The sequence below is a fragment of the Petaurus breviceps genome, unplaced genomic scaffold, assembly GCF_028583685.1.
Source record: "Petaurus breviceps papuanus isolate PSGF00001 unplaced genomic scaffold, PetGlider_PUasm1.0 654, whole genome shotgun sequence".
Classification (NCBI taxonomy): domain Eukaryota; kingdom Metazoa; phylum Chordata; class Mammalia; order Diprotodontia; family Petauridae; genus Petaurus; species Petaurus breviceps.
The window spans coordinates 87,166-101,777 of record NW_027186438.1 but is presented as its reverse complement, the minus strand read 5'-3'; the positions used below and the strand labels follow the sequence as shown (position 1 = coordinate 101,777).

The 14,612-nt window shown below is 41.9% G+C and overlaps 1 pseudogene; it reads left to right on the top strand.

Moving 5' to 3' along the window:
• Window positions 1–14,612, top strand: part of LOC138173844 (zinc finger protein 850-like) — a 67,877-nt pseudogene that overhangs the window by 31,901 nt on the left and 21,364 nt on the right.

The window sequence follows — 14,612 nt, the reverse complement described above, 5'->3', positions numbered from 1 at the left end:
TAACACTAGCCATGTGACCTTGGGAAAGTCGCTTAACCCCAATTGCCCTCCAAAAAGCAAAAAAGAAAAGAAAAGAAAAACTTCTTATTTGGCTAATATTGTTGGGAAATCTTAGAAAGTAGTCTAGTAGGAATTGGGCATAGACCAATATATTAATCTCTGTAACAAGATAAATTTAAAATGGATATGTGACTTTGATATAAAGGAAGACAGCACAAGAAAAATAGAACATGGAACATATTCTCTCCATGGAGAGGAGAATAATATATGCAGAAACAAAAGATAGAGAATATTGTTGAGGTATAGAATGGATAATTTCAATTATGTTGAAAAATTCTTGTTTAGTAAAGATTAGAAGGAAAGCAGAAAATTAGAGGGAAAATACATGGTCTCTCAGATAAAGGTCTTATTTCTCAAAAACATCAACTTTGTCAAATTTGTAAGAATGCAGGTTATCAGAGGATTCTGGAAAGATTGGACAGTAGGTCAGAACATTTTCCACTCTCCCAATTTCCTCCAGAGGAAGAGCAGAACATCACCTCAGAGCAGCAGACACAAACACAGGCTAATACAGTTGTCCCCCAAAGACAATTTGAGAAGACCCCAGGAATATCCTGACCTCCAGGGGCAGGGGTTTGGTCTGAGTGAGGTGGCAACACCTCCAGGCTGACTGAAGAATCAATAAACAACAAACGCTGGGGGCAGCTGGGTTGAGAGGCAGCCTGAGCTTTAGTAACTTTCTTCTTGCAGACAGTGTGGGGATCTGATGGCTGAGTAGGAGAAGATTGAAGGACCTTCCACTGTGCTGACCAGATGCACCCCAGGCTGTGGCTGCAGGGAGAAGGAGAATGCACACACCTAGTGAGTGCAGTAATGCAGGGCAGGGACCCTGCTGGCTGTGGGCCCTTACAGGAGAACAGAGGTCCTGGTTTCAGTTCTGGGGCAGAGAGGACAGCTGTAGTTTGCAGCTACCGAGGGTCCACAAGGAGCAAGATTGATTGTGAGCCAGTATGTGGCTGGCCCACACTAGCTGTGCCTTAGGAGTGGAGAGGAGAGCCCAAGGTTGGGCTTGAGGCCAAACTCAAGAAATAACAGTAAGAAGGACCTAAGACTTGGGGCATCATTCCTCTTTATGACTGTAACTTGATTACACTAACAGCAGCTCAAAGCAAAATAATACAAAAATAAATGAATGAATGAATGGATGAATAAATAAAGATGAGTAAACAATGGAGAAAGGACCCAAAATTAGCTACTATGGAGGTAGAACTGATCTCGGTTCATATTAGAGGAAGATAGTTAAGATAAAAAAAAAAAAACACTCCTTTTTCAATGAGAAATGTCAAATAGTCCCAAACACAAAAAGGGTTTTTGGAAGATAAAATCAAATAAGAGAGATTGAGGAAAAATTAGAAAATAATAGCAATCTAAGAATATCAAGAAAATTATGAAAAGAAAGTCAACCAACTAGAAATATAGAGTTAAAAACGTAAGGAAAAATTTCCTTTTAGACTAGGATTGGGCAAAGGGAAGCTAATGGCATTCAAAGACAGCAAAAAATCATAGAACAAAATCAAAAGAATAAAAAAATGGAAAAAGATGTGAAATGTCACATCAGAAAAGCAATCTGGAGAAAAGAGGAGAGATAACATAAGGACACTTGGACCACCTGCAAATTTAGATAAAAAATAATCTTGATCCAATATTAAAAGAAATTACCGAGGAAAAATTGCCCTGAAATTCTACAACAAGAAGGAAAAGTAGAAATGGAAAAAAAAAAAGATCCACCGATCACAATTTGAAAGAGATTATAGGAGGAATACTTACAGGAATATTATAGCCAAGTTTCAAAACTCCCAGGTTAAGAAGAAAATTTTGGAAGCAAAAGAGAAAAAACAATTTAAGGATCATGGAGCTATAATAAGGATTACACAACTACACTGAAGGAGCATAGGTCTTGAAATGCTCTCGTCTATAGAGCAAAGAACAGGGATGGCCACCAAGGGTAACAACCCTGCAAAGTTAAATAGAATCCTGAATGAAAAAAAAAGGATATTTCATATATAGAGCCTACATCAAATTGCACACTATCTTGGTGTGGGTGAAGGGATGCATGGGAGGAAAATTTGGGGGCCCTAGCTATGGCTTAGGAGTAGAGATAAAAATCTTATCTCTGGACATAAAAATCTTATGGAAATGAATGTTGAAAACTAAAAATGGAATTTTTTTTTTGCTTTTTTGGGGGCAATTGGGGTTAAGTAACTTGCCCAAAGTTACACGGCTAATTGTGTGTGTGTGTGTGTGTGTGTGTGTGTATGTGTGTGTGTGTGTGTGTGTTAAGTGTCTGAGGCTGGAACGGAATTCGTCCTCCTGACTCCAGGGCCAGCGCTGTGCCACCTAGCCGCCCCCCAAAATGGATATTTTTAAATGGATATTTAATGAACTCAAATACTTTCAGGCTTTTGTGACAAAATCCCCAGAACTTACAGGAAAATTCAAGATATATCATCCAGGAGAAATATTAAAAAGAAGCTGTAAAGACAAATCATAAGGGACTCAATAAGATCAAATTGTTTAGTTGGTACATGTGAAAATATTAGCTGTACTCTTATGATTGTCATCATTATTTGGGTAGCTTGAAAGAAGGTGTGAGCTGAGCTGAGTATGATGAGTGATTCTAAAAAAAAAACTGTAGGGAGAGAAAAAAGGAGTAATTATCTCATACAAATGAGGCCCAAAAGGAAAACCTGATTCAGATGAAGCGAATGGGGGGAGGGCAGGTAGTCCTGGAACCTTACTCTCATTAGTAATAGGTTAAAGAGGGAACAACAGTTATATATAGAAGGGTATAAAAGGCTCCTAAATTCAGAAAGAAATAAGAGGGTGAGGGGATATAGTGGAGAGGATAAGGGGTGGAGGTTTAAGGAATAGGAGGGAAAAGTAGCTGGTGGAAGTAAAGCAGAGGAGTGAGGAGGGAAAGGCTAAATATGGTGAGAAAGATAGTGAGGAAAAAGAGGAAGAGGAAAAATATACAGGTAATTGTGGCTTAGAATGTGAATGGGACAAATTTATCCATAAAACACAAAAGGATAGCAGAGTAAAAAAATTTGAATTCAGCAATATATTGTTTTCAGGAAATATTACAAAAATGAGGGATATACATAAAGATAAAATAAAGGGCTGAAGTAGAATTTAGTATGTAAAAAGAAAAAGCAGGGATAGTAATCATGATCTCAAAGTTAAAGTAAAACTATATATAACAAGAAGTGAAAAATAGAGAAACTACACTATATGTCAGTAATCTTATTTAATATGATTTTAGAACATTTAAAATACCTAGATGGCATGAAATACCCAAGTGTATACCTGCCACAACAGACACAGGAACTATATCAAGATAAACATAAAACACTATTTATGCAAATAAACTCAGATCTAAATAACTGAAGTCATTTATTGTTCATGGTAGGTAAAACCTATATAATTTTTATATAACAGTTTTACCTAAGGAACCTATTCATTCAATGTCATCCCAATTAAATGACTGAAAAATTATTTTACTGATTTAGAAAAGATAAAAACAAAGCACTTTTGAAAGAACAGAGGTCAGGAATTTTAAAGAAACCAGTGGAAAAATGATGTAAATGAAGTAGATTCAATAGTATTAGACCTTAAACTATATTGTGACATAATAGCATTGTTGAAGTGTAAAAAGAATAACTTTAATTATTTCAAATTAAAATTTTCTTCCTCAAATAAAATGTATATAGCCAAGGATAGAAGGAATGCAGAAAATTGGGGGGTGGGGTGGGGAAGCTGTCAGAAAATTTCTCAAATAAGATGTGATTGGGTTGGGATATTGCTGTGGTGTAAGAAATGACCAATTGGTTGATTTAGAAAAATATGGAATGACTTGGATGGATGAAGGAAGATACTATGCACCTTCAGAGAAAGAGATCACAAGTGGACATATGCATAGAACAGTCTTACATACATGTATATGCGTGTATATGTGTATATATGATTATGTTCATAGATATCTATGTAACTCTTCATGCTTAATTGTAGCCTTCTTTAGGGTGGTGGGAGAGGGAAGAAAAAAACAAAGTAAAAGGTACACAGCAGAAGAGAAAAGAAAACCAACAAGGAAGAAAAGAAAAGCTGGGCAGCTGGGAAAACAAAATGTGGTATTTATTATATGGGTTTTCTTGAAATAGAAATGTGTTTTTATTTATTTTTAAATTTTCAACATTCATTTCCACAGGATTTTGAGTTATAAATTTTCTCCCTGTTTCTCCCTTAATCCTACCCCAAGATGGCAAGCATACTGAATACCCCTTCCCCCAATCTGCCCTCTCTTACATCCCCTCCCCCCCCACTTACTTTCTTGTAGGGCAAAATGGACTTCTATACCCCAGTGCCTGTATATCTTATTTCCCCATTGCATGTAAAAAAAAACAATTTTTAACATTTGTTTTTAAAACTTTGAGTTCCAGATTCTTTCCTTTCTTCCCTCCTCAACCACTCCCACTGGAAAGACAAGCAATTCAATATACATTGTACGTGTGTAGTTGTGCAAAACATTTTCATAGTAGTTATATTGTGAAAAACTATATTTCCCTCCATCCTATCCCACCTCCCACTTATTCTATTTCCTTGTTTGACCCTGTCCCGTTTCAAAAGTGTTTGCTTCTAACTACCCTCTCCCCCAATCTGCCTTCCCTTCTATCATTTCCCCTCTTATCCCCTTTAGCCCTACTTTCCTGTAGGGTAAGGTACCCAATTAAGTGTGTATGTTATTCCCTCCTTAAGTCAAATCCAGTGAGAGTAAGGTTGACTCATTCATTTTCACTCTCCTGCTCTTCCCCTCCATTATGCTCATCATTTTTTTTTTGAAGGGGGAAGGCAAGGCAATTGGGGTTAAGTGACTTGCCCAAGGTCACACAGCTAGTGTCTGAGGCTGGATTTGAATTCAGTTCCTCTTGACTCCAGGGCCAGTGCACCACCTACCAGCCCCTCTTCCCCTCCATTGTAACAGTTTTCTCTTGCCTCTTTTATATGAGATAATTTACCTTATTCGATCTACCCCTTTCTCCTTCTCCCAACATATTCCTCTCTCACATCTTAATTTTATTTTTTAGATATCAACCTTTCATATTAATTTCCTCCTCTGCCCTCTATCTATACATGTGTATACACACACACACACACACACACACACACACACACACACACCCTCCCATATACATATATCTTCCCTTTAACTATTCTCATACTGAGAAAAGTCTCATGGGTTACAATTGTTTTTCCATGTAGGAATGTAAATAGTTCAACTTTAATAAGTTCCTTATGATTTCTTTTTCCTGTTTACCTTCTCATGCTTCTCTTCCTTCTCATATTTGAAAGTCAAATTTTCTGTTCAGTTCTGTTCTTTTCATCAAGAATGCTTGTAAGTCCTGTATTTCATTGAATGTCAATATTTTCCCCTGAAGTATTATACTCAGTTTTGCTAGGTAGGTGATTCTTGGTTTTAATCCTAGCTCCTTTGACCTCTAGAATATCACATTCTATATCCTTTGATCCCTTAACATAGAAGCTACTAGATCTTGTGTTATCCTTATTGTGTTTCCAGAATACTCAAATTGTTTCTTCCTAACTGCTTGTAATATATTCTTCTTGACCTGGGAACTCTAGAATTTGGTTATATTATTCCTAGGAGTTTTCTTTTTGGTATCTTTTTCAAGAGGCAGTCAGTGAATTCTTTCAATTTCTATTTTGCCCTTTGGTTTTAGAATATCAGGGAAATTTCCTTGATAATTCCTTGAAAGATGATGTCTAGGCTTATGTTTTGATCATGGTTTTCAGGTAGTCCAATAATTTTTAAATTATCTCTCCTGGATCTGTTTTCCAGGTCAGTGGTTTTTCCCATGAGATATTTCACATTGCCTTCTATTTTTTCATTTGTTTGGATCTGTTTTACAGTATCTTGATTTCTCATAAAGTCATTAGCTTCCATGTGCTCCATTCTAATTTTGAAGGAATTATTTTCTTCACTGAGATTTTGAAATTCCTTTTCCATCTGGGCAATTTGGCATTTTAAGGCATTCTTCTCCTCATTGGCTTTTTGGGCCTCTTTTGCCATTTGAGTTAGTCTTTTTTTTAAGGTGTTATTTTTCTTCAGTATTTTTTGGGTCTCCTTTAGCAGGCGGTTGACTCTTTTTTTTTTCATGATTTTCTTGTGTCATTCTCATTTCTCTTCCCAGTTTTTCCTCTACTTCTGTTACTTGATTTTCAAAACCCTTCTTGAGCTCCTCCATGACCTGTGACCAATTCATATTTTTCTTGGAGGCTTTTGATGCAGGAATTTTGACTTTGTTGTCGTCTTCTGGTTCTGTTTTGATCATCTTTGTCACCAAAAAAACAATTATATGGTCTGATTGTGCTTCCTCTGTTTGCTCATCTTGCCAGTCAATTACTTGACTTTTGATCTCTTTGCCATGGTAGAACTCTGCTTCTGGAGTGGAGAGGGATGTGTCCCAAATCACAGGGGTTTTGCGTAACTGTTGTCAGTGATTTTTCTAGGCACCTGCCTCAGAACTGTGAGGATGATTGCCTCTCCACAGTCTCAACAAGCTCTGATATGCTAATGCTGCTCACCCCATGTCTGCCACCCAAGAATGAGATCCAGATCCAAGCAGGTCAAAGCAAGAGTACTTTTACCCTCTCAGTGGTAGCTTGGTCCCCCTACAATCTGTAGGCCTGGAGCTCAGGAGGCAGCTATGCAGCAGCAGCTGCAGCTGATACTGCCACCTCTGATGCCTTGGGGGAAGAGGCCAGACAAAGCTCTTCTCTCACCCAGTTCCAACAAAGTTCCCCATTGACTTTGGTATTTATAGGTTGAGAAGTCTGGAAACCACCACAGCTGCCAGTGATTCACTCTCCTGAAGCTGGCTCCAGCCAGTTTGTGCCATGGGTCTGTGCTGGAGAGGCTCACCTGGGACTGTGTTCTGCTCCCAGCCCAGAGCAACAGACCCTTCCCATCTGCCTGCCAGGAGGCCTTGGGCAGAAGGTTTGTTTCTCTCTGCCACTTTGTAGGTTCTGTAGCACAGAAATTTGTTTAGAGTCAATTTTTATAGGTATGGAAGGTGGTTGGAGAGAGAGCTCAAGCAAGTCCCTGCTTTTACTCCACCACCTTGGCTCTGCCCCCTTAGAAATGTACTTTTTTACATTGAATCCTTCCTCATGGCCTGCTTTGTTTTTTTTTTTTAATGGTTTATTAACTTCTGATTTACATCATTCGTTTCCGCCAGATTTGGAGTTACAAATTTTCTCCTTGATTTTCCCCTACCCACCCCTCCAAAATAGCAGTCCCACAGGATATCCCCTCCTCCAATCTGCTCTCTCCCATATTTTCTCCCATACTCCTTTCGACTTTTCCAGTGGATCTCTATGCCTCAGTGCTTGTATATCTTATTTTCCAATTACATGTAAGATGGTATTAATAATAGTATACACACACATATATTTGAATATTTGATTTTAAAACTTTCAATTCCAGATTCATTCCCTTCCTTCCTTGTCACCCACCCTTACTGGGAAGATAAGCAGTTCAGTATAGGTTGTACATGTGTGGCTAATGCAAAACAATAACATAGTAGATATATTGTAAAAGACTGACTATATTTCTTTCCCTCCTATCCCACCTCCCACCTGTTCTATTCCCTACTTTGATCTCGTCCCTTTTCAAAAGTGGGTGCTTCCAACTTCCTTCTCCCCCTGCAACCTTCCCTCCCTTCTATCATTCCCCCTCTAATCCCCTTCCCCTCCTACTCTCCTGGAGGGTGAGATACCCTATTTAGTGTGTATTTCATTCCCTCCTCAAGCCAAATTCAATGGGAATAAGGTTGACCCATTCCCTTTTGGCTTCCTATTCTTCCCCTCCATTGTAACCATTTTCCCTTGCCTCTTCTGTATGAGATAGTTTACCCCAATCTGTCTCTCTCCTCTCCTCTCATTATATTCCTATCACCTCTTAATTTCACCTCTTAAGTATCATCCCTTCCTGTTAAATTGGTCCTGTGCCCTCTATCTATGTATATCTGTAAATATATATACACACATTCACATATGTATTCATATGCCCATATACCCTCATATATAGACATATATATATATACACACATACACACATATGTATATATTTCTAATCACTTCAACTACTGAGAAAAGTTTTATAAATTACAATTATTGCTTTTCCATGTAGGAATGTTAATAGTTCAACTTTGATAAGTTCCTTATGATTTCTTTTCCCTGTTTACCTTCTCATGCTTCTCTTGCTTCTTGTATCTGAATGTCAAATTTTCTATTCAACTCTGGTTTTTTCAGCAAGAATGCTTGAAAGTCCTTTATTCCACTGAATGACCATATTTTCCCCTGAAACATGATACTCAGTTTTGCTGGGTAGGTGACTCTTGGTTTTAATCCCAGCTCCTTTGCCCTCCGTAATATCACAACCCAGGCCCTTCGATCCCTCAGTGTAGAAGCTGCCAGATCCTGGGTTATCCTGATTGTGTTTCCACAATATCCAAATTGTTTCTTCCTGGCTGCTTGTAATATTCTCTCATTAATCTGGGAATTCTGGAACCTGGCTATAATATTCCTAGGAGTTTTCTTTTTGGGATCTTTTTCAGGAGGTGATCGGTGGATTCTTTCAACCTCTATTTTGCCCTCTGGCACTAAAACATCAGGGCACTTTTCTTTGAGAACTTCCTGGAGGATAATTTCTAGGTTCTTACTTTGGTCATGGCTTTCAGATAGTCCAATAATTTTTAAATTATCTCTCCTGGATCTATTTTCCAAGTCAGTGGTTTTTCCCATGGATATTTCACATTGCCTTCTATTCTTTCATTTGTTTGGATCTTTTTAACAGCATCTTGATTTCTCATAAAGTCATTAGCTTCCATTTGCTCCAATCTAATTCTGAAGCAATGATTCTCCTCATTGAGCTTTTGAGATTCTTTTTCCATCTGGCAAATTTGGCTTTTTAAGGCATTCTTCTCCTCATTGCCTTTTTGAGACTCCTTTGCCATTTGAGTCAGTCTGTTTTTTAAGGTATTATTTTCCTCAGTCAGGCTGTTGATTCTCATTTCATAATTTTCTTGCATCGTTCTCATTTCTCTTCCCAATTTTTCCTCCACTTCCCTTATCTGCTCCTTAAGGTCCTCTATGGCCTGTAACCAGCTCGTATTTTCCTTTGAAGCTTTTGGTGCAGTTCTGACTTCACTGTTTTCCTCCTGTTCCATGCTTTGTTCCTTTTTGTCCCCAAAATAGGATTGTAATGTTGGAATCTTCTGTCTGCTTTGTTTCATTTGCCTGCTCATTTTGCCATTCAATTACTTGACTTTTGGGCTTTTTGCCACAGTAGGACTCTGCCACCAGACAGGGGAGCTTTCGTCCCAAATGCTGGGGTTTCCTCAGCTGCCGGAGGTATTAGATGGGTGCCCTCTCTGAGGTCTTCACACGCTCTGGCAAGCTGGACATACACCCCAGGACCTCCACCCTAGACTTCAATCCAGATCCAAGCAGATTAAAGCAAGAGCCATTACCCCTCAGACTGGTGCTTGGTCCCCCTATACTCTGCAGGCCAGGAGCTGAAGCTGCCACGTGGCACCGGCTGGCTCTGCCAGTGTCTCAGCGCCTTCTCACCCTGGGGGCAAAGGCTGTGCTCTCCCACTTACTGGGTCCCAAAGTCCAGACTGCACTGACCTCTCACTTTGTCCTTCGCATCTATGTGTTGATAAATCTGGAAACGGCCACAGCTGCTGCTGATCTGGAGTTCCTCTGGCCAGTGGCTGGTCAGGCCCACCCTGGGGCTAAAGCCTCTGCGTGGGGCTGTGCTCGGCTCCCAGAACGCTGTACTGGCTGATTCCTTCCGGCCTGCTGCGCTGTCCTCAGTGGGAGGTTAGCTTCTCTGTGTCATTTTGTAGGTTCTGCAGCTCCAAAGTTTGTTTAGAGTCCCCTTTTTACATGGATTGGAGAACGTGGAAGCTGGTGCCATAGTGCTTCTACTCCACCATCTTGGCTCTGCCCCCTCTCCCCCCATGGCCTGCTTTGTACATGACAATGTTTTTTTTTCTTTTCTCATTTTGTATTTAAGTTTAAAACAAATAAATTTTAAAAAAAGTACAATACGAGAAAAATATGAATTATCTCCATGTTGATAAATGGTCAAGGGATATGAATAAGTAGTTTTTATTTTTTTTTTTTTTTTTTTTTTTTTTTGGAGGGTGGAAGATAGGGCAATTGGGGTTAAGTGATTTGCCCAAGGTCACATGGCTAGTTATTGTGTTAAGTGTCTGAGGTTGGATTAGAACTCAGGTCCTCCTCTCTCCAAGGCTGGTGCTCTATTCACTGCACTACCTAGCCTCCCCTAATAGGCAGTTTTTCAACGAAGAAACAAAACTATACATAATCATATGAAAGTTCTCTAAATCGTTGTTGATTAGAGAAAAGCAAATTTTAAAAAATCTTTTAAAAAGACATCTTTTCATACCTATCAGATTGGCTAAAATATTTATAACAGCTTTCTCTGTGGTGGCAAAGAATTGGAAATTGCAGGGATGCCTGGCAATTCAGGGATGGCTGACAAAGTTTTGGCATATGAATGTAATGGAATACTTTCATGCTGTAAGAAATGATGATCCAGGCTATTTCAGAAAGACCTACATGAACGGATGCCTAGTGAAATGAACAGAACTAGAACACTGTACACAGTGACAGCAACATTATTCAAGGATCAGCCTTGATGGACATGGTTCTTCTCAGCAATGCAATGTTCTGAAATAATTTCAGCAGACTCATGATGGGAAATACTGTCCACATTCAGAGAAAGAACAATGGAACCTGAATGCAGATTGGAGCAGACTATTTTCACCTTTTTTTTCTTTTGATTTTTCCCTTTTGTTCTGATTCTTCTTTCAGAACATGAGTAATGTGGAAATATGTTTAATATGATTATGCACATATAACATATATCAAATTGCTTGCCATCCTGTGGAGTGAGGGTGGGAGAAAAAAGTTTGGAACTCAAAATCTTATAAAAGTATGTTTTGAAAACTTTCTTTTCATGTAATTGGAAAAAATAAAATACTATTTAAGAAAAAGAAATGATGAGCTTAGGGATGTTAGAAAGACATGGATTGGGGCAGCTAGGTAGCACAGTGAATAGAGCACCAGCCCTGGAGTCAGGAGGACCTGAGTTCAAATCCAGCCTCAGACACTTTACACAAAAAAAATTAGCCATGTGACCTTGGGCAAATCACTTAACCCCAATTGCCCTCCAAAAAAAAAAAGCGAAAACCATGAATAGACTTGTCTGAAACAATGAAGAGTGAAATGAGCAGAGCCAAGAGGACCACATCACATATTTAAAAGGATCTGCAAGTTGTATATAGCAGATTCACAGTTTCTCGTGCCAGCTTCTTTTTAAAAAAATGTATCTGGTTGGTACCCTTCATTCTTGAAGAGGTCCAAAATGACTTTAGTATGTGACAGTCACACTGCCAGGCTCTGGCTGCGCAGCCCAGTACAAGCTGGGAATGCTCTGCCATGGGCTGGGCACAAATAGTCCTTGTCAGGCCTTAAGGACCTTAGTTGTGACCTTAGTTAACTTTAAAATTAGCAAACAGTTCTCATTTTTTGAGATCATTAAGTATATAGTAGTTAGATTTTTACAAAATCATGTACAATTTTAAGTATGTCTAATTGAAGTTTCTTGAATGTGGCCTTATTTGATTACAGCTAAATTTCCAATATGAGGGTTAGTCAGTCTCTTGTCTAGAATACTGTGTGTAAAAGCTGGGGAGAGGGAATGCTGGCAAGGCAGAGGACCAGCTGGGGGAGAGCTCTGAGTCAGGAGCCATTGAGGCTCTGACTGGTCTCATCCCATCCAGGATCCCAGCCCCCCTGCCTCTTGGGTTTCTGTGGGAGGATGGGGAGGGGAGGGGACAGAGGAGGAGTAAGAGAGGGAGAGAAGGAGCCTTCCTGTTCAGACCATCTTCATTTCCCCCCTGCTGCCTCCCTCCCTCTACAGGTTGGAGTCTTTCCCCTTAGGGAGGGACCTGGGTCTTTCTAACCCCTAGGGGACCTCCCCCTCTGTAAACCCCAGCTGGGCAGCCTCCAGCCTAGGAGGAGAGGGGAAAGAGCTCTCCCCTCTGTGATCCTTCTCCCTCCCCAGCTCAGTCTGCAGAGGACCAAAGCCTGGCCCAAGGGGCTACTGGAGCCAATCCAGACCCCAAAGCTGGAGGGAAATTTATTATAAGGTACAACCAATAGCAGTGGCCCAGAGTGAGCCCCAAGGCTGTGAGCCTGGGATTCGGGTTAAGGGAGGCAAGCAGGTGGAGGAGGGAAGGACTTTCCAGGTGGCTCCAGAAAGGCCTAGAACTGGGACATTCCATGACCAGTTGGGAAGTGTGTGAGGAAGAGCTTTGGCTGCTGCTCCCCCTGTGGAGCCACGGAGGGTGGGGGAGCAGGTCCCTGGGGCAGAAAAGGTCCAGGGATAAGGTGGAGGAGCTTTCCCAAAGGGAGTCACTTTGGTTCCTTTGCACCTCCACAGGGAGCCTGGATTCTGCAGGAATGGCCCCTGGGAGCAGCCCAGCCCCAGCCCAGGTGAGTGCAGCCCCTGCTCAGGCTTGACCAACACCAGAACCCAGCCATTCCCATGGGCATAGAGGAGGGTCTGTGAGGCTGGAATCACCTGCCTTAGGGATGGTTTCTTTACCAAAAATAGGTGTGAAAATGATTCCAGTACCGTGTTTCCCCGATAATAAGACACTGTCTTATTAATTTTTTTGGACAGAAAAACACCAGAGGGCTTATTTTCAGGGAAGGGCTTATTTTAATGAACATTGACAGCAATTTTAATAAACAGGTAAATGTGAACAAAAAAATGTACCTTTATTCAATAAGCAAATCACTGGGGAAGAACAGGATGACGTGTTCACTGCTGCAGCTCTGACTGGATGCAGCTCGGAGCGCGGCATGCGTTTTACCGGGGGGGACGGTGCATACAGAGGGTACCGTAATGTAGCGTGTAGCGCAGGGGATCACCTTCACTACAGTAGCAATCTCAATAGGGCTTATTTTTGGGGGAGGGCTTATTTTAGAGGCATCTTACACAGTAAGGGGCGGGCTTATTTTCGGGATAGGTCTTATTATCGGGGAAACACGGTAGTAACAGCACTGCCCCACCCCCCCCAACACCTCATGCTGCCCTCCTCCATCTGCTGTGTTCGAAGCTGAGTCCTTGACACCCTGGGTATAGAGCACTGCTGTCTGCCCCCCCTCACCCCCATGCTGCCCTCCTGCTTGTCTCTTTTTTTTTCTTTTGCTTCAGTCTGGGTTAAGTGACTTGGCCAGGGTCACACAGCTAGTAAAGCTCAAGTGTCTGAGACCAGTTTGAACTCAGGTCCTGCTGATTCCGTGGCTCTCTTTATGCTCTGCCTGGGCAGGAGGCCGACTCCACCTTGTCTCCATATGCTCCAACGCAGTCATTTCCAGCATTGGTCAGTTCCCACTCCCGGGTGACCTGGACCCCTCATGCCATCAAGAAGGTGACGTGAGGCCATTTCCATTAGTATGAGGAGCAGAATTTGGAGCCAAGATTTAGAGTGTTAGCTCCCCTGGGTTACAAGGGAGTAGAGGCTCCATGGCTTCTGTGATTCAGTACATGTCACTGGGATGTGAATTTTAGTTACTAGATGACACACTTCGGAAATTCTGCTCCTCTGACCTTTGGGATGATTCCTATGGGGCTTCCAGCTGTCCCTTTGCTATCTCACCTCCTGCTAGAACCTACTTTCTGCCAGAAGGGGAGGGGGTGGCCAGAGGGATCAGAACCAGGTACAATATGAGCACAACCCACCCCCGGGGCCCCTGACCACCAGCAGCATGAACCCCAGGTCTGCAGAGCAGTCTAAACCAATCCCAGCAAGAAGGATAATCGCAAACTCAAAGGATCCGTGTAGGAATTCTGCCATTTGCCTGGAAACATCCAGGAGAAAAGATTAGTGCAAACACTCCCGGTCCCTGATGAGATGCTCTTGATGTCTGTGATGATGCCAACAGGTCTTGGCTTGGTCTCTCCCACAGTCTGTGATGAGTGCTACTCCCCGAAAGGCACAAATCACGTGCTAGAAGAGCTTGGATGCGCCCCAAATCGGCCTGGCCACGCCCACCTTTTTCCGTTTCCGTCAAGTCCTCGGGTCCGGGAGGGGGGCCGAGAGAATTTTTCCAAACCCCAAAGCTGTTTTATGGCCAAAAACAGCTCGGAGCCTGGGACACGAGTACCTCCCCCCTCTCCCCACCTTTTCTTTCACTCAGGCACAGAAGCACTAACACATCACCCCCTCTAACTTCCTTCCCGTTTCCCTGGGGGAGAGGGTGGATGGGGAAGGCCAGACAGGGGGAGGGGTAGGGGTAGGGGCTGGGGGGCGGGGCGGGGGCTGGGCTCAGGGGGAGGACCAGGAAGAGACGGGGAGGGACAGCCCCCCATAGCTGGCTGTGCCGAGGCGTCTGGGAAACAGCAACGGTAGATTGGGCGCCGTCTACACCTC